Here is a 25,294-nt window from a genome sequence, read left to right on the forward strand (position 1 = left end):
AGACCCTTATTTCACACTACAAACAAAAATCAACTCAAAATGGATTAAAGACTTAAAACATAATGCTTGAAACTGTTAAACCTCTAAAAGAAAATATAAGGGAAGAGCTTCTTGACATTGTCTTGGCAATAGTTTTCTGGATACAATACAAAATCACAGGTACCAAAAGCAAAAATAGACAAATGGGATTTCATCAAACTAAAAAGCTTTTGCACAGAAAAGTAAACAATCAACAGAGTGGACAGACAACATATAGAATGGTAGAAAATATTAACAAAGCATGCATTTTACAAGGAGTTAATATCCAAAACATTTAAAACCTCAAACAATTCAATATCAAGAAAAGAATAACCTGATTTTAAAATGGGCAAGAACTTCAATAGGCACTTCTCAAAAAAAGCGATACGAATGGCCAACAGGTACATGAAAAGGCACTCAACATTATTAATCATCAGGGAAATGTAAATTAAAACCACAATGAGATATCACTTTACTTTAGAATGGTTAATATTAAAAGAAAAAGATAACAAGTACCTGAAAGGATGTAGAGCAAAGGGAACACTTGTGCACTGTCAATGGGAATGTAAATTGCTACAGTCATGAATAATGATATGGAGATTGCTTGAAAAATTAAAAATAAAACTATCATATGATATAGCAATCCCACTTCTGGGTATATACTCAAAGGATACTAAATCATTATCTTGAGGAGACAGCTGTACTTGTAGGCTCATTACAGCATTATTCATAATAGCTAAGATATAAATATAACCTAAGTGTCCATCAATGAATAGATTATGTGTCCATTGTACACACACAATGGAATATTTTTCAGCCCCCCAAATCCTGCTGTTTTCAACCACATGGATGAACCTGGAAGGCATTATGCTAAGTGAAATTATCCAGGCACAGAAAGACAGATACTGCATGATCTCTCTTATGTGTGGGATCTAGAAAGATAAAATCTAAGCAGAGAGTAGGTGGTTGCCAGGGACTAGAGAGTAGGGGAAATAGGGAGATATTGGTCAAAGGTTACAAAATTTCAATTATGCAGGACGAAAAAGTTGTGGAGATTTAATGTGCAGCATTGTATTATATACTTGAATTTTGTTAAGAGAGTAGATCTTAAGTATTCTCACCTAAAAGATTTTAAAAGTACCACGTGAGGTGATGGATATGTTAATTAGCTTTATTGTGATAATTATTTAAATGTATATGTGTATCAAAACATTATGTTTTAAGCCTTAGATATACAAAATTTTCATTTGTCAATTACACCTCAGTAAAGCTGGAAAAATACAATTCAGTCCACAGGAAAAAATTATATATATTATTAGGTAAGTTATTTTAATAGAATTGGCTTATTCTTATTTTCCTGAAAAAAAATCTGTTGATATCTGACATATGATTTTTAATATAGTGTTAGATTCTGTTTTAACGGAAATCTTTCTACGCATAAATATGTCATATCCTCCTTCCAGCACTACTACAAATTTTGGCTTGGTAATGCAAATAAGACATAGGCTGATTTCTCCTCCCCCTGTCAAAGAGTTTTACAACTAAGGGCCACTGCTTCACATTGAGCATAATAGGTCTTTTTTTCTTCTTATTTTCCTCTTTATCATTAATTCTCAAAGTTAATATAGTATGATTTTTTGATTAATTGTGTTCATAGAATAAAAAACACTTTAATTATCTGGTATGTTGACACCAAGAGAAATCTAACCAATAGTCCTCTGTCATTATTCCTCTGGAATTTATTTCATTGCATTTTGAAAGCCTTGTTTCTCTGACACTGAATAGGCTGAACACTACACGTACACATACACGCACACAAACATGTCTGAGAAATCTATTGGACCCATAAAAGTTGTATGTTACACTGAGAAAGTTACACTGATTTTATTTATTCAAAATGTCTACATTCAGGGAAGTTACCAGAACTCTATTAAATTCTTCAAGACCCTACATCTGCACGTAAAGAAACTGCAAAGAAGCTTCAATAGCTTCAATAGCCAAATGGTCACAAACACAGCCTCATTTCATGATCCTGTTTTCTATCAAGATTCAGGAACACGGTATCCTCTTAGTAAACATCTGGCATTTGTTGGACTGCTTCAGGCAAATTTGCAGTGCTTTGCATATAAACCATTACATTATTCTCGGTGTGCTCCTAGTGAGGTAGAAATGATCAACACTATTTAACAAAGGAGTCACATATCTCTGTGCCTGTCAGCAACTTATAGAACAAAAGTGAACATCTTGATGTATAGTTGGGAAGAAATAATCACACAATTATGTAAATTTTATTTTATGTCTGTACATTTACATTTAAGAAGTAAAAAATTGAATTAGAGAAGAGTAATGCCTTCAAATTTATATATCACAGCAGGTAATATAGGGGGGTTTTGGTCTTAATAAATATCCAGATACTTTACTACATAGTAGAAAAAGTGGCAAAACATCCATATGTACAACACAAATGAAGAAATACTTCCATTTGCAGGTAGACATACTTTTATTATCAAGAAGCCAAATCTTAGTGCCCAAATTCAAGAAATCATTCAAGGCTATATGATTAAAAACTCAATTAACTAAATATTTGTAAACAATTAATTGGTTTCATTCCTTACTGTTGGCACTAAATTGTTGCTCCTATGCTCTAAGTGTTCTCTTTCCCATCAACAAGAATGTTAAAATTTATTTCTAATAAAAACTGCTTTCTAAATTGCTAGCTGAATGACCAACAGAAGTTACACTTCATCTGTTTGCTTTTATGTTTTGAGGCTAGGGTGGTTGGTGACAGTGATATGACTGCAATTGGACATGATGAAGTTGAGGTTTCTGTGCTATATCCCAGTGGTCTCCAAGAAGCAAGTTAATATACAAGTCTTTGGTATCAAGCTTAACAAGGTGAATAAGGGTCAGTTTTGAAACAAGCAATTTGAGAAACAGTTTCACACTCTAATTCCCACACCTGGTAGCAGGATATAGGTCTTTCATAAGATCAAAAATTTTAAGTTAATAACAAGACAAAGAAGCTGTTTTTATTATAGCAGCTATTTTTAGATTTTAATGGAATTGTGTGTACTCTTCTGTAGAGCAATAGAATAAAGAAATTCAATTACTGGATAATACAAATCAGACTACAAAACAAGTGGGTTTCTATTTCAGTTTTAAAGAGTTTAACACTTGTTAAGCCAACTTGTTTATAAAATATCATGTGTAGATAAAAAGAAAAGTACTTGACAATTTTACAGTGGTCAAAAAGAAGGAAATTCATTGATACTATATAGTGGTCAAGAATGAACACATTAATATAATATTTCTAGACTATTTTAAATACTAAACATATTGTGCTTCAAGTTTACTAACATTTTGGAAAAATTATAAAGTTGAATAGTATACATTGAGGCAAGGGATAAACTCAAATATCATTTTAAACAAAATTCAGACTAGATATTGAAACAGCTTATAAATATTAAAACATTTAATAGAATATCATGAAGACCAAGAATGAAAAGTGCTAATTCAAGATAAATGTGCACCTACTTCTAGGTGATGGAAACCTAAAATTTTATAATCTCACCAGAATCAGTTAATCTATGACACATAGAGAGAAATCCCTAATGACAAGCTGAAGAATCCTTTTCTTAATGAAGCTTTGAAAGCCTTTCAATTTGTAAAGAAAGAAAAACATAATTTTTCAAATTTACTGTAACAAATGCTAAAAAATATTTAATGATTTAACCAGTATCCAAAATAAAAAAGAATTTGGAAGGCTAGAATGTTGTGCTAAAGTTTACAAAATGGAATTTACTTTTAGGTCCTACTAGTGGATATTACTAGAGTAACTGCTTATCCCCCAAAGTATTCTTCCCTTGAGAACCTCACCACTAATGATGGACCCTAGCCACTATGTGAGTCTAATGTGGCCTTCCTCTCTGACTACAATGGTTTAAAACAGAACTGGAAACTGCATTTGTCAGTGGCAATGAACAGAATTAAGGTTAAATGAAGAGCTGAAGGTTGAGCAATTTCTAGAAAACAAGTGAATGGAAACTCAGAGAAAGCAAATTTACACATAGAGAAGACCTGAGGATATGTATTTAGAAATAAAAGTAAAAACCCAGTATATCTCCTAGTTTTCCAATGGCAATTATTCATATATGCATTGTAGTATATATAGGACATTGTTAGGCTGGTGAGGACAGGGATCAGCATGCAACCAATTTTGATAAAGCTCATATATTTTTTTTTTCAGGGAACTGGAACAAAGACCATTTAGAATTGACATAAACTTTTAGCACACCTCACAGCTGTGGAAGACATGAAACCCTGGTGTAAGCATGAAAGGTACCAGAGTCTAATGCCAATAAATGGATGATTCTGTAATAGATTTTATCTTATTCCATACTTTCTAAACTTCTTTAAGTGATATTGTCTTAAAAGTTGTGTAGATTTTTACATGAAGGAAATGTACTGGCCCATTTATAATGGCTCTCTGGTCCTGCTAATAGCTTATTGCTCAATACATTCTAAAGAATTCTGATATTTATGCATCTGCCACTTATAAGCATCTTTACCCTGATTTAGCATTAAGTCTTACCACATTTGGCAAACTGGGAAAATTGAATCTTTGAGCCTACAAGACCATACGAAAGGGTGTTTTCTAAAAAACTACATTTGAAGTCAAAGTGAAATTTTGTGTCTGTTGTACTTTATAAGCTTCTAATTGGTAAAATTCATTTGAATGGAGCAAACTGAATTTGCGTGCAGACTGTACGTCTGTATAGCTTGTGAGATGCTGAGTTTTCAGGCTCTCTGTGTCAAGATGACCTACATAACCATGGGGTAAGTGGCAAAAGAAATTCAGAACTGTAGAGCCACTTGTCCTCCAAATGAGATTGAAATCTACCTGCTGCTTCTTCAGTCCTTTTTCTTCCATAAAGTTAAGTCAATGCACTATCAGATTGAAACCTACTTGTATCTTACGAATCTGATTGTGTATTCTGACCCATACCAGTTGCTAAATAAATTCAGAGCTTATTTAAATGTTGGTATAACATGGATAAACCATATGATAGAGGTTAAAAATATTTTTAAAATGCAAACAAAACCTTAAGATGTGTGAAGTCTTAGACTTAAAACCAAAGAGACCCTTAATAAACATAATTTTCTTCCCTCTGCTATGAGTTTGTGACACTCTATTAGTTTGCTAAGGCTACCGTAACAAAATACCAAAGACTAAGTAGTTTAAACAATAAAAGTATAATATCTCACAGTTATGAAGCCTAGAAGTTCAAGATCAAGGTGATGATAGGTTTGATTTCTTCTCAGACCTCTCTCCTTCGTTTGCAGATGACTGCCTTCTTGCTATGTGTTCATGTTGTCTTTTCTTTGTACAGAGGCCTCCTTGGGTATCTTTGTGTACCCAAATTTCTTCTTGTTCTAAGGACATAAGGCAAATGGATAAGGGTCCACTCTAATGGCATCATTTTATCTTAATCACGTTTGTAAAGGCCCCATCTTCAAATATATTTACTTCCTGAGGATTCAGGTGTTTGAGTTTCAACATATGAATCTTTGGGGACACAACTGAACCCATAACACACTCTATGTATTCAAGCCTAGAACAAATGATCATTTGGTAAGAACATAACAGGAAAGTGATACAAAAGATAAGGCATTATCTACAATAAGCTTAAAAATATTTTTCAAAGAAATGTTAGAAATATTTTATAGTTCAAGAGGAATAAAGTATTAGGTCAAACCATATAAAATTGCCATTTTTATAGTTCAAAATTTTTAATTACTTGTGTTACTTTTGTGACTGCTTGATCAGAATGCAGAACTAAAGGCCCATTATAAATAATGTATTGTTAATAAGAGAGGAGTTGTTCTGGAATCTATCAGATAGCAGAGTAGAAGGACACAGAACTCACCTCTGCCCATGAACACATCAAAAATACATCTACATGTGGAACAATTCTCACAGAAAACTAACTGGACACTGGCAGAAGGACTTCTGTACAACCACAGCTATAAGAAAGATACACAAGTAATCAGGTAGGAAGGGAAGAAAAGTGTTTATGTTGGGACTTGTGTGGTTGGAAAGTGACTCAGAGGAAAAGGGAGATTATGTGGGTGGAGATCTTCTCTGGGAGTGAGTGGTTTGAGCCACATTTGGGGTGCCCCAGCCCTGGGGTCTAACACAGAGAAGATGAGTGCCCTTAGCCAGTTGGAGGTCTGGTGGGACCAATAGGAGGGCAGTGGGAACCTAGACTCCACTTGTGAGGAGCATGTGCATGCTTGCTTGCTCCCAAAACAGGGTGGAGAGTGTAGATTGAAAACTGCAGGAGTGACTGTTGGGTTTCCTGTAAGCACCCAGCACATGGCCCAGCCTGATCCGAGCAAACACTTCAGCCCCACTTGCTTCACGATGCAGCCCCCACACTAGGGCAAGGGCAGCAGAGGATGAGGGAAAAGCCCATCTGTGAGGGGCAATCCTACTCCCACCTACTACCACCATTACTACTACTACTACTACTATTTATAGCTGCAAGAACAATAGCTATTATTTAGTGGGACGTTTTCATAACAAAGATACTGTGCTGAGCTCTACACTTTCATTATCTTATTTAATTCTCATGACTCAATGAGATAGATATTATTAGAGAAGAAAATGAAATTTAATCTTCTATCATTAAATATATATCACTCTAAGCGGTAACATCTATGGATCAAAATAAAATAAATGCATTTCTTTTTTTAGAAATGAGAGTATTGATGCCCTAAGTTATATGTAGTTTCTCTAAGGCCAAGAGGCTGCTAAGCATTAAAGCTAAATTGGAAGGGAAGTTTGACTTTTGCCAAAAATAATGTTGTTATCCATTAGCACAGTATTTATGTGCCTTTGATACAAATGTTCATTTGTGGTGCTTTACAAATTCAGATTCCAAAATTTCTCCCAGACTTAAAAAATAAAATTGTCCATGGCTGGTGACCATAAGTGTCATTCTCACTAGCATGTTACATGTTTTTTATGTCCATGAGTTTAAGAAACATGAAATAATGTTATACTACAAGTTAGAAAGTTAAAGGGTATACTTTTTTTTTCAAAGGTTCTTCTTATAAAGGATAGCTCAGGGTCTCAGTTAATGGTCAGTCTAGGCTTTTATTTCAAAAAGATAGTAATAACCAACTATGTGAAAGTCTAGTCACTGAGGGAGTGACTTTTTATACATTGCTTAATGATTTCATAAGGTACCTGTGAAAGTTAAGTTATATGATGCAAATAGAAACTCACAGTTCTACATGAGAGTTTTAAATTGATGACTCCAAGATCATCTTATTCACTTCCACCTAGAATAACTGAAAACTTTAGTTGGAAATGTTTATTTTTTTCTACTCCTTCATAAAGTTTTGTCACTGCAGGGATCACTAGGGGTCTTCCCAAATATCACAGTTCTCTACAGTAACCTCTGTACGTACTTTTACAAATCACACTTCTGCATTGCTTTGAACTTAGATAAAGCTGTGTAACTTTCTTTGGCCAATGAAATGTGAGTAGAAGTGATGTACCTCACTTTCAGGAACAACATTTTGATCCAGTGCATAATTCACTGTTTTGTCTTCATCCTGACGAAGTTATTTTAACAAAGAGTGTTAAGAAAACTCCATCAGCTAGAGTGACTACAGTGTGGTGAGAGACTTGTGTTTTAGGAATACTGTGAGATTTGTATTGTTTGTTATGGTAATATATGCTAGTCCCCTATGACTATTATAGTCACTGATAGAAACATTACGATAGAAACATTACGGTGGAAAACAGAAAAGTGGGTGATGGGGCAAAGACCTCTACCTCCCTCTTATAACATGCTGTTATTTTCTTTGGGTGTAGAACAAGCCCCGTTATTTGGAACCCTAAAAACTGTGACTGTGATGGCCATGAAAAGCCCTAACAAAATCGGAAAAATCTGGGTTAAGTTTAAAGTACAGGTAGATAGATATTGTGCACACACTCTCTTAGAAAGCAGTGACAAAACGTGCAATAATGTATACTAAAAGGTTATGTTTAAACTGATGATATAATTTGTAAAAATATAGAGCTAAAAATTATCCAAACACAGTATAATAATCTTCCTGAGATAATTTATAGACCTTGAGTGTGTAAAAATATCATTGCTTCTAATGTATAAAATAATGAAAGTAAATTTGTTATTTTAACTTATTACTTAAAGCCTAAAATAAATTGTCATTTAGTATTTGCTTACTTCCTGAGTTTTCTCAGTGGTATTTACCTTGCTTTGTTCTATTTTTGTTAAACATAAATCCTCATTCTAAATCTTTCTTGGTGCTGCACATCTTACAAAGGATGCTATTTCCCCTTTCTATGTTAACATATTAAAATATATTCAACTGTTATTGGACTAGCTCTTTTAAACTTGTCTTTCCTTCACTTCTGTCTTAGATCAGGTTTCATAGTGGTCTGAGGAAGAATTAATCTTATTTTTAGGAAAAATAATCCAAGAGCATCAAGAGCGAAAAAATGAAATGAGGGTAGTATGGGAAGCAATACAAGGTGATATATTAACATAGTGGTTATTAATTCAAAATAAAAAAATAAGTTGTTTAGCTACATAAGATTTGTTTTGAAGTAGTATCTACAGATAAACTGTGCCTATGAGCCATTCTCTGTAGAAAAAAAGATGTGATACTTTTCTTTATGATCTTGTGATTCTCATTGACTATGTGATCAAAGCAGTCTATCGTGAGATAAATGTATTCAGTTTCTCAGAATTATGAGTCAGGGTGGACATAATAGCCACCTATTGTACAATCAAACTGGTATATTCAGGATTAGACCTGACAAGGTTCAGAAGGTATGTGTAAGTTATACAAACAAGTAGTTCAAATATCTATGTCATTTCCTTCAGCTACACTATAGCAGGGGTCCTCAAACTCCAGGCCACAGACTGGTCCATGGCCTGTTAGGAACTGGGCTGCACAGGTGAGTGGCAGGCAAGTGAGTGAAGCTTAATCTACCGCTCTCTGTCGCTTGCATACTGCCTGAACCATCCGCTCCCCCTCCCCGCACCATGGAAAAATTGTCTTCCACGAAACTGGTCCCTGGTGCCAAAAATGTTGGTAACCCCTGCACTAGAGCGTCTCCCATAATTCACACCTTAATCTCATGGGGCTTCAGAATGACCAACAGATGACAGCAGTAAGAACTCAGGCTTATTTTATAGACAGATGGCCATGATATCCTGATTATCAACAAAAATACATTCTTATTGTTTATAGACCCACTTGAAAGGCAGGTTGTGAAGGCAAATTCTTTTTTTTTATATAAATTTATTTATTTTTGGCTGCACTGGGTCTTTGCTCCTGCACATGGGCTTTCTCTAGTTGCGGCGAGCGGAGGCTACTCTTCCTTGTGGTGCACGGGTTTCTCATTGTGGTGGCTTCTCTTGTTGCAGAGCACGGGGTCTAGGCGTGCAGGCTTCAGTAGTTGTGGCTCGAGGGCTCTAGAACGCAGGCTCAGTAGTTGTGGTGCACGGGCTTAGTTGTTCCACAGCATGTGGGATCTTCCTGGACCAGGGCTCGAACCTGTGTCCCCTGCATTGACAGGCAGATTCTTAACCACTGCACCACCGGGGAAGCCCCAGGAAATCCTCCCATTGGATAAAGCAAAGAGAAATACAATTGCTTGTTCACTTTTTTGTTTTACAAGAAAAGTGATCTGGAACACCAATACATACCCCAGGAAAATTGAACTATTTTGGCTAGGTGGTCATAGGCTTGGAAATAAAAGCATTAGAATATTGAAACAATTAAGTCTAGAGAAGAAGTATGAATTGAATTATGATGTGTGCAAAATCATGCAGATCTTTTTCTCTGTGTCTCATGTTAATGTCTATCTAGCCTCTTCCTCATGGACAAACTAGAAACTGTTGGCAGAATGTATGCTACACTTGAGCACAATAGTGTGACGGAATATCTAATTCTATATCACAAAAACTATGCTGAGCCCAATACAACCCCTTCATTAGTTAATTAAACATCCAAGTGCAAACAGTTTGATCACATGAAATCTCCTTCAGTTTGGCAGGGTCTATTCTGGAAATAGGCTTACCTTTACAGACCACATTGCAAGCACCAATGTGATCATCCAAAGGCATCCAAGGGAAATGACAGTCTACTGACAGGGTGTTTCAATTTAAATTGCCTCAGTATAAGGGAAGGATCTTACAAAAAAGTGGTGAAATAATAGGCTTATTATTTGTGATGTACTGGTCTTATGATTTATCCCATCATCCAGAAGCAGTGAGTCTTAAGGAACCAAACAATGAACTGTTGAAAGCTCAGGTAAACCCCAATAGAAAGAATCAACCTTACATATGAAAGCTCTATAATGCATTAAACAAATGGCTGCTAGGTAGGGCTATGTATTCAATAGCTAAAACACAGGGGTCTAGTACTAATGAGTAGAAGTGTCCTTTACCAATACTTCTGAGTTTATCACCAGCCAATTCTTACTAAGTAAATTTCTGAGGTATATACATCAGGTAGAAGGAATGTGATTGTAGACTGAGGTTCTGGGAAGAGATGTAAAGCAAAGAAGTGATAACTCTGTGGGTAAAACTGAATGAACTTAAATATACAATATAGCAAAATACTAATATTTTACAGTATTATAAAATTAGAATTAAACTATTAAAATATGTTAGGAATGTGGAGCGAAAGTATTCTAATATAATTTCATTATCTTGAAAGAGATTAAATCTATTGGTTAATTTTGAATTACCAATTATTTTGATAATTTAAAAGTATGTTTAATTTTTAGGATTAATACCAGAAGAAAAAAACAAAGTATATAACTTCCAAAGAGGTAGACAAAAACCAACAAACACAAAGATTAAAAGAATATTCAGTCAACCCAGAAGAAGGCAATGAAGGAAAGGGGGAGAGAGAGAGACAGAAATGAATACATTTACAGAGGAAAAACTTGGGAGACACCTTGTAAGTAAGACTAACAAAATCAGCAATTTGTTCCATTTATTAGGAATAATAGAATAAATCAAAGCCCTTATGCCACATGATTGGATGCAATGAGAATATGCTGTCAGTTCTGGGATATACCTACCAAAATAACAGACAGCATAATATAATCATGATGAGTCATAAGAAAAACACAAATTGAGAGGCAGTATTCATAATAATTGAATTGGAATCTTCAGTAGCGGCATGTAAAGGAAAAACTAAGAACTATTTTAGACAGAAGGAAAGTAAAGAGGCTTGCTAAAAATGATTGTAAATTGGAGTCCTTTGCTACAGTGGGCATTACTGGGACAACTTATGAAACTTGAACAAAGACTGTACATTATATGAATTTAATGCATCACTGAAATTTAATTAGTTTTGATAACTATATTATAGTTATATAGAAGAAAATCTCTGTAGGGATTACACAGTAAATTATTCAGATATAAAGGACACCATGTTAACAACTGACATACACGAATATGATTCAGGAAAAAAAAATACTTTTCATGCAAATGATAAAATGGCCTGTGTGTTTATATTTTTTAAATGGTTAGAACAATGTAGAAAAATCTAAATAATGTACAAGGAAAGGAAAATAATGTTTAAACAAAAATTAACAAATTAGAAAATAATCTTGTAATAGAGGGAGACTGGACAGAGACAAATACAAACTAGCTAAAAATCTCTGACTATAATAAGAAAAATGCAAACAAAAGAGAAAGAAAAAAAAGTAGACAGACAATAAATATTGGAAATGAAAAAGGTACTTCAAAATACGTCTGCAGATTTTAACAAGATTATATTGAAGCATTGTGGAAGGTTTTACACCAGTATTGAAGTTTCAGGTAAAATGGATAGTTCCCTACACTCAAGAATAATTCTACAATCACTAAAGATAATAAACTAACTTTAAAAAGATTCTTCCCTAAAAACAAAATAACACACACAGACATACACAAACAAAAACAAGGCATGCTAGGCTGTTTTCAATAGCAAATTACATCAGAATGTTAATAAAGAAGTAAATTCAACCTTACACATATAGAGAAGGAAGCAATATTTCCCAATTTATGCTATGAGGATGCAAAGCCTTGATACCAAAATCTGAAGCTGACATTAAAAGAAAGGAAAATTACAGGCCAATATCACATTCTGAACAAAATTTAAAGGAAATTTCATTATAGCATTATACAAAATGAATAATACAGCATGGATATTTGGATTTATCCCAGCAATATAGGCTATTTAATATTAGAAAATAAATCAGTATAACAACATATTGATAAAAAAGAGGAAAAAATATATTTGATTTTTTTTATTGATGCAGAAAATTCTCATATAACTCAGTATTTATTTGTGATTAAATACCTTACTAGGTGAGGAAGAAAGTATTTTTAAATCTAATGTAAGTAATTCATAAATTCCTACAGCAAACATTTTGCTCAAAGTTAAAAATCTGAAGTCTCTCCTTTTGAAATAAAAAATAAACAGAGAAAACTACAATATCTGCTAATATTCAATGTTTTAATTGAGGTAATATCCAGTGCTATATATGCATTGAAAAATAATTTTATAATGTAATCAATTTATTTGATATCCCTGGGCATAGAGAAAATTAAAAACTCTTGTTAAAAAATGAATTGGAGTGTTTGGCAGGTTCTGTATATCTAATCAATATACTCAAATCAGTTGTAGTTTTATATACTATCAGCTGACAGGGGAATAATTTACAAAAAAATGAAAAATATCAATTGCTTTGGAAAATATCTAACAAAGAAAGACAAGACCTATCTGTGGAAAATTATATACTTTTATTGATAATCATTAAAGAAGGCTTGATAAATGGATATATGTAATGCATTAGAAATTGCATTTTAAAAACATGTCCTCAAAATTGCCTTATTAATTCAATTTATATATACAATGTTTGTATTTGCAATCCAAAATGCTTTATATTGTTATTTTACACAACTTAGTAAGTTGATCTGGAAATGCCTGGAGCCAAGAGTAGCCAATACACTATCATACTAATTGCACAAAGTATTGAGTTTTTAAAGTCTTAAAAATGATATGTTGTAATAATAACAAAGTTGTATAAATAGACCAATAAAATGGAATGAGGAAACTATATATAGACACAAGTATGTACAACTATTGACATATGAAGGAGGTGGAACTGCAGACAGGGGAAAAACTGTATTTTTCAATAAAAAGGTGCTTGTAAGTGGTTGGTTTAACACATATGTTTAAGGAGAAATTTAAATGTCTCAGAAAATAATAAAAGAGAATATTTCCAGAACTTTGAAACATTGAAGTCTTTCTAAAACAAGAACAAAAGCTTTAACCAGAATTTTGGCAAGAAACAAATGAAAGCAGCAGAGTTTTTAAGGTATCTGAGTGCCAAATAAATCTAACATACATGCAAAATGCCAAAGCAGGAAGATCCAAGTATTGGTCCCTCCATCTAAGCAACCATTCAACTGAAAAGAATTAAATCAACTAATTTGGAACACAAGAATATGATTGTTCACATATAACAGGAGAGTACTTTCTGAAGCTCTTTTTGGTAAGAAAGCAGCATCCACAAACTATTTACCATGCCCTGTTTCTCAGCCCCATTGTCGCACTGGGGACAGTGGTCTGCATTCCTTGGTTGTATAGCTGGTGCTGCAGCAAGCATAGGAGACCTTGTGCTCCAAAACTTAGAGGTTGTTCATTTGGTTTATTATGGTGAAACCCTGAAAAAATGCCGGAGACACCTTCCTTGGTTTTAGCCTTTTTGTCTGAAGTGATTTCCCCTGGTGGCATCATTGAGGGCATTTAAAGAGGCAGAACCCCTTCTTCTACATCCCCTTTTGGAATCACACATTTAAGGACATCTTTGTCAGATCACTGTCTGAAGATAGAGAAAACAGACAAGAAATTTCAGTGATGACACACAACAAAGAGTACACACTTTGCAAAAATCATTTGGAAAAGTAAAAAATGGACATTTCCAAGCCTAAACAAGCAAAATCAACAATCCCTGAGGACTGTGAGAGTCAGATTTCCAAAATTACCACATTATATAACAAAATTACCACATGAGAATTCTCAGTTCTTTACAAAAAATTACAAAGCATTTAAAGAAGCTTGAAAGTATGACTCATTGAAAATACAAAAATTACTTTGACAGAAACCATTCCTAAGGAAGCCTAGACTACTGGAATTACTGACTCCACCAACATAATAAAAAGATTATATTCCATGACAAAGTGGGATTTGTCCCAGGAATTCAAGACTAATTCAATGTGCTAAATCAATCAATTTACTGCACTGTATCAATGGAATAAAGGGGAAAATGCCACATGATAATCTCTGTTGAGACAGAAAAAGCATTTGACAGAGCATCCTTTTGTGATAAAAACACTCAATGAAATAGAAATAGAAGGTAACTACTTCAATCTGGTAAAAGTCATCTATGAAAATTCCACAGCTAAAATTAAACCTAACAGTGATATAGTAACAGAGTGAAAGCTATCTAAGATCAGGAAAAAAACAAAAATATCTGCTCTTACCACTGCTGTTCAACATTGTACTGGAGATTCTATTAAAGGAAATTAGGTAAAAAATAAAATGTATCCAGATTGAAAAGGAAATATTAAAACTATTTGCACTTGATATGATTTTGTTTATACTACATCCTGAAGAATAACAATAAATTATTACAACTAATGAACAAGTTCAGCAAAATTGCAGGATATAAGGTCAATGCACAAAAATCTGTTGTATTTTTATGCACTAACAATAAGTGGTATGAAAATTAAATTAAGAAATCAAGAGCATTAGAAAACAAAGAACATGGAAATGAATTTGAAAAAATAATTCAAGAATTTTAGACACTAAAACTACATAAACATTGTTGAAAAAATTAAAAGTCTAAATGAATGGAAACACATTCCATGTTTATGAAACAGAAAACCTGTCATTACTATGTCACTACCCTCCAAATTGACCTATATTTCAACTTTTAAACTGCTTTGTCTGCAGAAATAAATAAGCTGATTCTAAAACTCATATGGAAATGCAAGGGACCAGGAAGAGCACAAAGAAACAAAGAAAGAACTAAGTTGGATTACTCACACTTCCCAAATTCAAAATATAGTATACAAAAGGCAATGAAATTATTCTTTATGATGCTGTAATTGTGAATACATGTGATTACGCATTTACCAAAATATATAAATATACAACACAAGAGGTGAATCGTAATGTAAACTATGGACATTAATTAATAATAATGTATTGGTATTGGTTCACCAATTGTAACAAATATGTTACATTACTGTAAGATGTTAAAAATAGTAGAATCTGTGGGTTTGAGGGTGTATATGCTAAGTTTTTCTGTAAACCAAGACCTGCCGTAAAAAATGAAATCTGTTACTTAAAGAAAAGCCTTCTAAGACTTGTTTTCTGAATCCCAATTTTGTAGTTTTTTGAATATGTTTCTCTGCACATATTTATAGATTCATACCTAACTTTATCCTTGTTTTTGAGACCATTGTAGATAGTATTCTTTTTCTTTTCTTTTTTTTTCTTCTTCAAAGTTCACTCTTTCATTACAGGGATATAGGGTGGGATAAAGATGGCAGAGTAGGAAGACCTTGAGCTCTCACCCTCTCACATACACATCCAAAGTAAAACTACATATACAGCAAATCATTTTGAGAATGACCTGGAGACTAGCAGAGTGGATCTTCTACAACCAAGGTTATACAGGAAGAAACACAGAGTCTGGTAGGAGGAGAGGAGAAGCAATCTACTCAACCACACTCCTGGTAGGTGACCCAGAAGAGGAGGGATATATCACAGTCTTGGGGATACTCCCTAAGGAGCAAAGGGTTCAAATCTCATATTGGGCACACCAGCAATGAGGTCTGGCACTGGGAAGATGAGCTTTCTTGTCTGGTTTGAAAACAGTGAGACTTACTGGATGGCTATAGGAAACCGAGAGTCTGCTCTTCTCAAGTGTGCCCAGAGATGCTTGCTCCTAGTTTGAGCACAGAAACAGAAGATTGTAAACTTCCTGGTGATCTGGCTGACCTACTAGACCACCTCAGGATGCCCCCCAGCTCACACCAGGCTCCTGATCCAATCCCTCCTGGTCTTAACCAGGGCAGAAACTGCCATTATTTCCTGGAAAAGTGGAGCTACTTTAGAATTTTGGCTCCAACCCCACAGGGCCCAGCCTTACCCCAGCCAATGTGGAGATCACCATTGCACTGGGTAGAAGCAGAGATAGCTCAGATTTGCTGTTCCAGACACTTGGGTCCTGGCACTGCCCCAACCAAGGCAGAAATGGCTGTCATACTGGGGAGAATCTCAACTCCCTCAGGGCTCCTTCTCCAGCCCCTTGGATCCTGATCCCATCCCTCATCAGGGTGGGAATGGCCATTGAGCCTGGGAGGAGTGCTGGCTCGCACCTGACTCTACTTCTAGCCCATCCAACTCCAGCCTTATGCCACACCAAGATGGAGACTGCCAGAGCACCCCAGGAAAAGATGCAGCCAGTGGTCACTTCAAATTTCTCTCTAGCACCAAAACTGCTAGCCACTAACAAATTGCATAGGGATGATCCTACACAAGTTTCCTAGGATAGGAAACTGTTTCACCTAGTTTCATGGAGATAAGCAAAGAAATTCAAACAAACTGAGAAGACAGAGGAATATGTTCCAAATGAAAGAACAAATAAAACCCCAGAAAACACACATTTCCTTATGTTTTCATAAGGAAACAGAGATCAGTAATTTACTTAAGAGTATTCAAAGCAATAGTGATTAAAAAAATGCTCACTGACCTTGGGAAAAGGATAGAGGAACACAGTGAGAACTTCAACAATGAACTAGAAAACATAAAAATAACCAAACCTGAAGAATACAATAACTGATTCATCTAGAATCAGACTAGATGATAACAGAAGAATGTATAAGCAACATGGAAGACAGGGTATTGGAAACCTTCCAATCAGAGCAGCAAAAAGAAAAAACAAATTTAAAAATGAGGGTAGTTTAAGGAGCCTCTGAGACAACATCAAGCATACTAACATTATCATTATAAGGGTCCCAAAGGAAAAGAAAGGGAAATAAATCATATTTGATGAAATTATGACTGAAAAATTCCTAACCTGGAGAAACAGATATCTAAGCCCAAGAAGCACAGAGAGACTCAATCAAGATGAACTAAAAAGACCCACACCAAGACATATCATAAATAAAATGTAAAATCAAAGTGATAATTTTAAAGGCAACATGAGAAAAACAGAGTCACATACAAGGGAATCCCTATAAGACTATAAGCTTATTTTTTAACAAAGATTAGCAAGTCAGACGGGAGTGGCATAATGAATTTAAAGTACTTAAAGAAGAAACCTACAACAAAGGATACTCTACCCAGCAAATCATTCAGAATTGAGGGAGAAATAAAGAGTTTTCCAAACAAGCAAAAACCAAAAGAGTTTATCACTACTAAACTCATCTTATAAGAAATGTTAATGTCTTCCTTATGCAAAAAAGAAAAGGCTATACCAAGAAATAAGAAAATGTTGGAAGGAAAAATTTCATCATAAAATGTAAACATATAGGAAAAGATAAAAATCACCTTATCACCTCACTCAATAGATGCAGAAAAATCATTTGACAAAATTGAACAGACATTCATGATAAAAATTCTCAACAAAGTTGATATAGGGGGAACATACCTCAATATAATAAAGGCCATTTATGACAAACCCACAGCTAACTTCATACTCAATGGTGAAACACTGGAAGTCTTTCCTTTAAAATAAAGAACAAGACAAGGATGCTCACTCTTGCCACTTATATTTAATGTAGTATTGTAAGTTCTAGCTGCAGAAATCAGACAATAAAAAGGAAATAAAATGTATCCAAGTTGGGAGGGAAAAAGTAAAACTGTTACTATTTGCAGATGACATGATGCTATATATAGAAAACCCTAAAGACTTCACCAAAAAAAAATAAATATATATATGTATATATATATATATTAGAATTAATACATGAATTCAATAAAATTGCAGGGTACAAGATTAATATAGGAAATTTGTTGAATTTCTATACACTGAGAGTGAACCATCAGAAACAGAAATCAAGAAAACACCCCATTTAAATTCAAATCCAAAGGAAAAATACCAAGGAGTAAATTTTTTTTTTTTTTTCAGTACGTGGGCCTCTCACTGTTGTGGCCTCTCCTGTTGTGGAGCACAGGCTCTGGACACGCAGGCTCAGCGGCCATGGCTCACAGGCCCAGCCGCTCCGCAGCATGTGGGATTCTCCCGGACCGGGGCATGAACCTGCATTCTGTGCATCAGCAGGCGGACTCTCAACCACTGTGCCATCAGGGAAGCCCCCAGGAGTAAATTTAACCAAGGTAGTGAAAGGCTGGTACTCAGAAAAATATAAAACATTGATGAAGGAAATTGAAATGGGTAAAAATAAATGGAAAGATATTCAGTATTCCTGGCTTGAAAGAATTAATATTGTTAAAATGCCCATACTACAAAAAGCAATCTACAAATTTAATACAATCTCTATGAAAATGCCCATGTCATTTTTCACAGCACTAGAACAAATAATCCTAAAATTCGAATGGAACCACAAAACACCCTGAATTGCCAAAGCAATTTGGTAAAAAAAACGAACAATGCTAGAGCTATCATACTCCCTGGCTTTAGGCTATGCTACAAAGCTACAGTAGTCAAAACAGTATGGTACTGGCACAAAAACAGACACATAGATCAATGGCACAACATAGAGATAGATCCTGGAAATAAACCCACGTGTATGTACTCAATTAGTCTATGACTAAAGGCAGCAAGAATATACAATGGAGAAATTATAGTCTTATCAATAAGTTGTTTTGGGAAAAACTGTACAGCTAAAAGAATGAAAGGAGATATTTTTCTCACATCATCCACAAAAATAAACTGAATATGGATTAAAGACCTAAATATAAGACCTGAAACCATAAAACTGCTAGAAGAAAGCATAGGCAGTATACTCTTTGGCATTGGTCTTAGCCCTTTTTGTATCTTCCTCCTCAGGCAAGGGAAATAATAGCAAAAATAAACAGATGGGACCTAATCAAAGTAAAATGTTTTAGCACAGAGAAAGAAATCATCAACACAATGAAAAGACAACTTACTGAATGGAGAACATGTTTACAAATGATATGTCCCATAAAGGGTTAATATCCAAAGTATACTAATAACTCATACAACTCAATATTTTTAAAAATCTGATTAAAAAGTAGGCAGAGGGCCTGAATAGGCATTTTTCCAAAGGAGACATACAGATGGCCAACTGACACATGAAAAGATACTCAGCATGATTTGCATTTTCTCAAGGAAAATGCAAATCAAAACAACGAGATATCATCTTATACCTGTCAGAATGGTTATTGTCAAAAAGACAAGGAATAGCAAGTGTTGGTGATAAAAATTAACCCTTGTGCACTGTCTGTGGGAATGTAAATTGGTACAGCCACTATGAGAAATAGTATGGAGGCTCCTTAAAAAATTAAAAATAGAACTAGAATATAATCCATCAATCCCACTACTGGGTATTTATTCAAAGAAAACAAAAGCACTAATTCAAAAAGATATATGCATCTCAATGTTCAGTGCATCATTACTTATAAAAGTCAAGATATAGAAACAACCTAAGTGTCCATCAACAGATGAATGAATAAAGAAGTGTATATATATATATATATATATATATATATATAATCAGCCATAAAAAAGGATGAAATTCTGCCATTTGTGAAAACATGGATGGACCTAGAGAGTATTATGCTTAGTGAAATAAATCAGATAGAGAAAAACAAATACTGTATATTTTCACGTTTATGTGGAATGTAAAATGTAAAACAAAGGAACAAATATAATGAAACAGACACAGACTCACAGATACAGAGAATGAACTAGTGGTTTCCAGAGGAGTGTTAGTGGGGGAAGGGCCCAAGTAAGCGAAGAGGATTAAGAGGTATGAAATACAAGGATATAATACACTTCACAGGGAATATAGTAAATATTTTATAATAACTTTGTATGGGGCTTCCCTTGTGGTGCAGTGGTTGAGAGTCCGCCTGCTGATGCAGGGGACACGGGTTCGTGCCCCAGTCTGGGAAGATCCCACATGCTGTGGAGCGGCTAGGCCCGTGAGCCATGGCCGCTGAGCCTGCGCATCCGGAGACTATGTTCCAGAATGGCATACGCCACAAGAGTGTGAGGCCCACATACCGCAAAAAAAACAAACAAACAAACAAAAAAAAACTTTGTATGGAATATATTCTATAAAATATAAAATTTCTGTATTGTAAATGTGAAAGTAAAATAATATTGTAAGTCAACTATATTTCAATAAAAAATAAATAAAATAAAATAAAATAATTTCATTACCAGTATATAGGAAAGTGATGGACTTTTCTATGTTAGTCTTGCATCCTGTGATATTGCTGCATTCACTTAATTGCTCTAGGAGGTTTTTGGTTGTTCATGTTGATTCTTGGAATTTTCTACATAGACAATATTGTCTTCTGTGAATAAAATCAGTTTATTTATTTATTTATTACCAATGTGTATGCATTTCATTTCTTTGTCTTGTATGATTGCTTCAGTTAGCAATTCCAGCATAATGTGAGAGAGGACAGCTTTGCCTTTTACTTCAACTTAAGGGTCAAATGTCAATTTTATCACAATTTACATATGAGGTTATTGATCAGTTTTTCAGAGAAATCATTGATAAATTTATGGAAGTTTTTCCTCTACTCATAGATAGCTGAGACATTTTGGTGATAAATAAGTGATGGATTTTGTCAAATATTTTTTATGCTTCAGATGATATGATTGTATGTTTTTATTCTATATAGTGTATTACAATGATTTATTTATTTATTTATTTATTTATTTTTTAAACAACTTTATTGGAGTTTAATTGCTTTAAAACGGTGTGTTAGTTTCTGCTTTATAACAAAGTGAATCAGTTATACATATACACATGTTTCCATAACTCTTCCCTCTTGTGTCTCACTCCCTCCCACCCTCCCTATCCAACCCCTCTAGGTGGTCACAAAGCACTGAGCTGATCTCCCTGTGCTATGTGGCTGCTTCCCACTAGCTATCTATTCTATGTTTGGTAGTGTATATATGTCCATGCTAATATTTCACTTTGTCACAGCCTACCCTTCCCCCTCCCCACATCCTCAAGTCCATTCTCTAGTAGGTCTGCATCTCCATTCCCGTCTTATCCCTAGGTTCTTCATGACTTTTTTTTTTCCTTAGATTCCATATATATGTGTTAGCATACGATATTTGTTTTTCTCTTTCTGACTTACTTCACTCTGTATGACAGATTCTAGGTCCATCCACCTCACTACAAATAACTTAATTTTGTTTCCTTTTATGGCTGAGCAATATTCCACTGTATATATGTGCCACATCTTCTTTATCCATTCATCCAATTATGGACACTTAGGTTGCTTCCTTCTGCTGGCTATTGTAAATAGAGCTTCAATGAATATTTTGCTACATGACCCTTTTTGAATTATGGTTTTCTCAGGGTATATGCCCAGTAGTGGGATTGCTGGGTCGTATGGTATATTTTTAGTTTTTTAAGGAACCTCCATACTGTTCTCCATAGTGGCTGTATCAATTTACATTCCCACCGGCAGTACAAGAGTTTTCCCTTTTCTCCACATCCTCTCCAGAACTTATTGTTTCTAGATTTTTTGATGATGGCCATTCTGACCGGTGTGAGATATTATCTCATTGTACTTTTGATTTGCATTTCTCTAATGATTAATGATGTTGAGCATTCTTTCATGTGTTTGTTGGCAATTTGTATATCTTCTTTGGAGAAATGTCTATTTAGGTCTTCTGCCCTTTCTTAGATTGGGTTGTTTGTTTTTTTGATATTGAGTTTCATGAGCTGCTTGTAAATTTTGGAGATTAATCCTTTGTCAGTTGCTTCATTTGCAAATATTTTCTCTCATTCTGAGGGTTGTCTTTGGTTCTTGTTTATGGTATCCTTTGCTGTGAAAAAGCTTTTAAGTTTCATTAGGTCTCATTTGTTTATTTTTGTTTTTATTTCCATTACTTTAGGAGGTGGCTCAAAAAGGATATTGCTGTGATTTATGTCATAGATTGTTCTGCCTAAGTTTTCCTCTAAGAGATTTATAGTTTCTGGCCTTACATTTATGTCTTTAATCCATTTTGAGCTTATTTTTGTGTATGGTGTTAGGGAGTGTTATAAACTCATACTTTTACATGTACCTGTCCAGTTTTCGCAGCACCACTTATTGAAGAGGCTGTCTTTTCTCCACTGTATATTCTTACCTCCTTTATCAAAGATAAGGTGACCAAATGTGTGTAGGTTTATCTCAGGGCTTTCTATCCTTTTCCATTGATCTATATTTCTTTTTTTGTGCCAGTACCATACTGTCTTGATTACTGTAAGATTAGTTGACCATAATTGTGTGGGTTTATTTCTGGCCTTTCCATCTTGTTCCATTGATCTATATTTCTGTTTTTGCACCAGTACCATATTGTCTTGATTACTGTAGCTTTGTAGTATAGTCTGAAGTCAGGGAGTCTGATTCCTCCAGCTCTCTTTTTTTCCCTCAAGATTGCTTTGGCTAGTCAGGTCTTTTGTGTCTCCATACAAATTTTTAAGAATTTTTGTTCTAGTTCGGTGAAAAATGCCATTGGTAATTTGATAGGGATTGCATTGAATCTGTAGATTTCTTTGGGTAGTAGAGTCATTTTCACAATGTTGATTCTTCCATTCCAGGAATATGGTATATCTCTCCTCATGTTTGTATCATCTTTACTTCCTTTCATCAGTGTCTTATAATTTTCTGCATACAGGTCTTTTGTCTACCCAGGCAGGTTTATTCCTAGGTATTTATTATTTTTGTTGCAATGGTAAATGGGAGTGTTTTCTTAATTTCACTTTCAGATTTTTCATCATTAGTGTATAAGAATGCCAGAGATTTCTGTGCATTAATTTTGTATCCTGCTACTTTACCAAATTCATTGATTAGTTCTAGTAGTTTACCGGTAACATCCTTAGGATTCTCTATGTATTGTATCATGTCATCTGCAAAGAGTAACAGCTTTACTTTTTCTTTTCTGATTTGGATTCCTTATATTTATTTTTCTTCCTGATTACTGTGGCTAAACCTTCCAAAACTACGTTGAATAATAGTGGTGAGAGTGGGCATCCTTGTCTTGTTCCTGATCTTAGTGGAAGTGGTTTCAGCTTTTCACCATGAGGATGATGTTGGCTGTGGGTTTGTCATATATGGCCTTCATTATGTTGAGGAAAGTTCCCTCCATGCCTACTTTCTGCAGAGTGTTTATCATAAATGAGTGTGAATTTTGTCGAAAGCTTTCTCTGCATCTATTTACATGATTATATGTTTTTTCTCCTTCAATTTGTTAATATGGTGTATCACATTCAATGATTTGCATATATTGAAGAATTCTTGCATTCCTGGAAAATACCCCAGTTGATCATGGTGTATGATACTTTTAATATTCTGTTGGATTCTGTTTGCTAGTATTTTGTTGAGGATTTTTGCATCAATGTTCATCAGTGATATTGGCCTGTAGTTTTCTTTCTTTATGACATATTTGTCTGGTTTTGGTATGAATTTGTCCATTTCTTCCAGGTTTTCCATTTTATTGGCATAGTGTTGCTTGTAGTAATCTCTCATGATCTTTTGTATTCCTGCAGTGTCAATTGTTACTTCTCCTTTTTCATTTCTAATTCTATTGATTTGAGTCTTCTCCCTTTTTTTCTTGATGAATCTGGCTAATGGTTTATCAACTTTGTTTATCTTCTCAAAGAACAAGCTTTTAGTTTTATTGATCTTTGCTATTGTTTCCTTCATTTCCTTTTCATTTATTTCTGATCTGATCTTTATGATTTCTTTCCTCTGTTAAGTTTGGGGTTTTTTTGTTCTTCTTTCTCCTAGTGCTTTAGGTGCAAGGTTAGGTTGTTTATTCGAGATGTTTTCTGTTTCTTAAGGTAGGATTGTATTGCTATAAACTTCCCTCTTAGAACTGCTTTTCCTGCATCCCATAGGTTTTGGGTCGTCCTGTCTCCTTTGACATTTCTTTCTAGGTATTTTTTGATTTCCTCTTTGATTTCTTCAGTGATCACTTGGTTATTAAATAGTGTATTGTTTAGTCTCCATGTGTTTGTATTTGTTACAGATCTTTTCCTGTAATTGATATCTAGTCTCATAGCGTTGTGGTCAGAAAAGATACTTGATACAATTTCAATTTTCCTAAATTTACCAAGGCTTGATTTGTGATCCAAGATATGATCTATCCTGGAGAATGTTCCATGAGCACTTGAGAAAAATGTGTATTCTGTTGTTTTGGGATGGAATATCCTATAAATATCAATTAACTGCATCTTGTTTCATGTATCATTTAAAGCTTGTGTTTGCTTATTTATTTTCATTTTGGATGATCTGTCCATTGGTGAAAGTGGGTGTTAAAGTCCCCTACTCTGACTGTGTTACTGTCAATTTCCCCTTTTATGGCTGTTAGTATTTGCCTTATGTATTGAGGTGCTCCTATGTTGGGTGCATAAATATTTACAATTGTTATATCTTCATCTTGGATCGACCCCTTGGTCATTATGTAGTGTCCTTCTTTGTCTCCTGTAATAGCCTTTATTTTAAAATATATTTTGTCAGATATGAGAATTACTACTCCAGCTTGCTTTTGACTTCCATTTGCATGGAATATCTTTTTCCATCCCCTCACTTTAAGTCTGTATGTGTCGCTAGGTCTGAAGTGGGTCTCTTGTAGACAGCATATATATGGGTTTTTTTTTTTGTATCCATTCAGCTAGTCTGTCCCTTTTGGTGGGAGCATTTAATCCATTTACATTTAAGGTAATTCTCGATATGTATGTTCCTATTCCCATTTTCTTAATTGTTTTTTGTATGTTATTGTAGGTCATTTCTTTCTCTTGTGTTTCTTGCCTAGAGAAGTTCCTTTAGCATTTGTTGTAAAGCTGGATTGGTGGTGCTGAACTCTCTCAGCTTTTGCTTGTCTGTAAAAGTTTTAACTTCTCCATCAAATCTGAATGCGATCCTTGCTGGGTAGAGTAATCTTGGTTGTAGGTTTTTCTCCTTCATCACTTTAAATATGTCCTGCCACTCCCTT

The sequence above is a fragment of the Physeter macrocephalus genome, chromosome 12, assembly GCF_002837175.3.
Source record: "Physeter macrocephalus isolate SW-GA chromosome 12, ASM283717v5, whole genome shotgun sequence".
Taxonomy (NCBI): Eukaryota; Metazoa; Chordata; class Mammalia; order Artiodactyla; family Physeteridae; genus Physeter; species Physeter macrocephalus.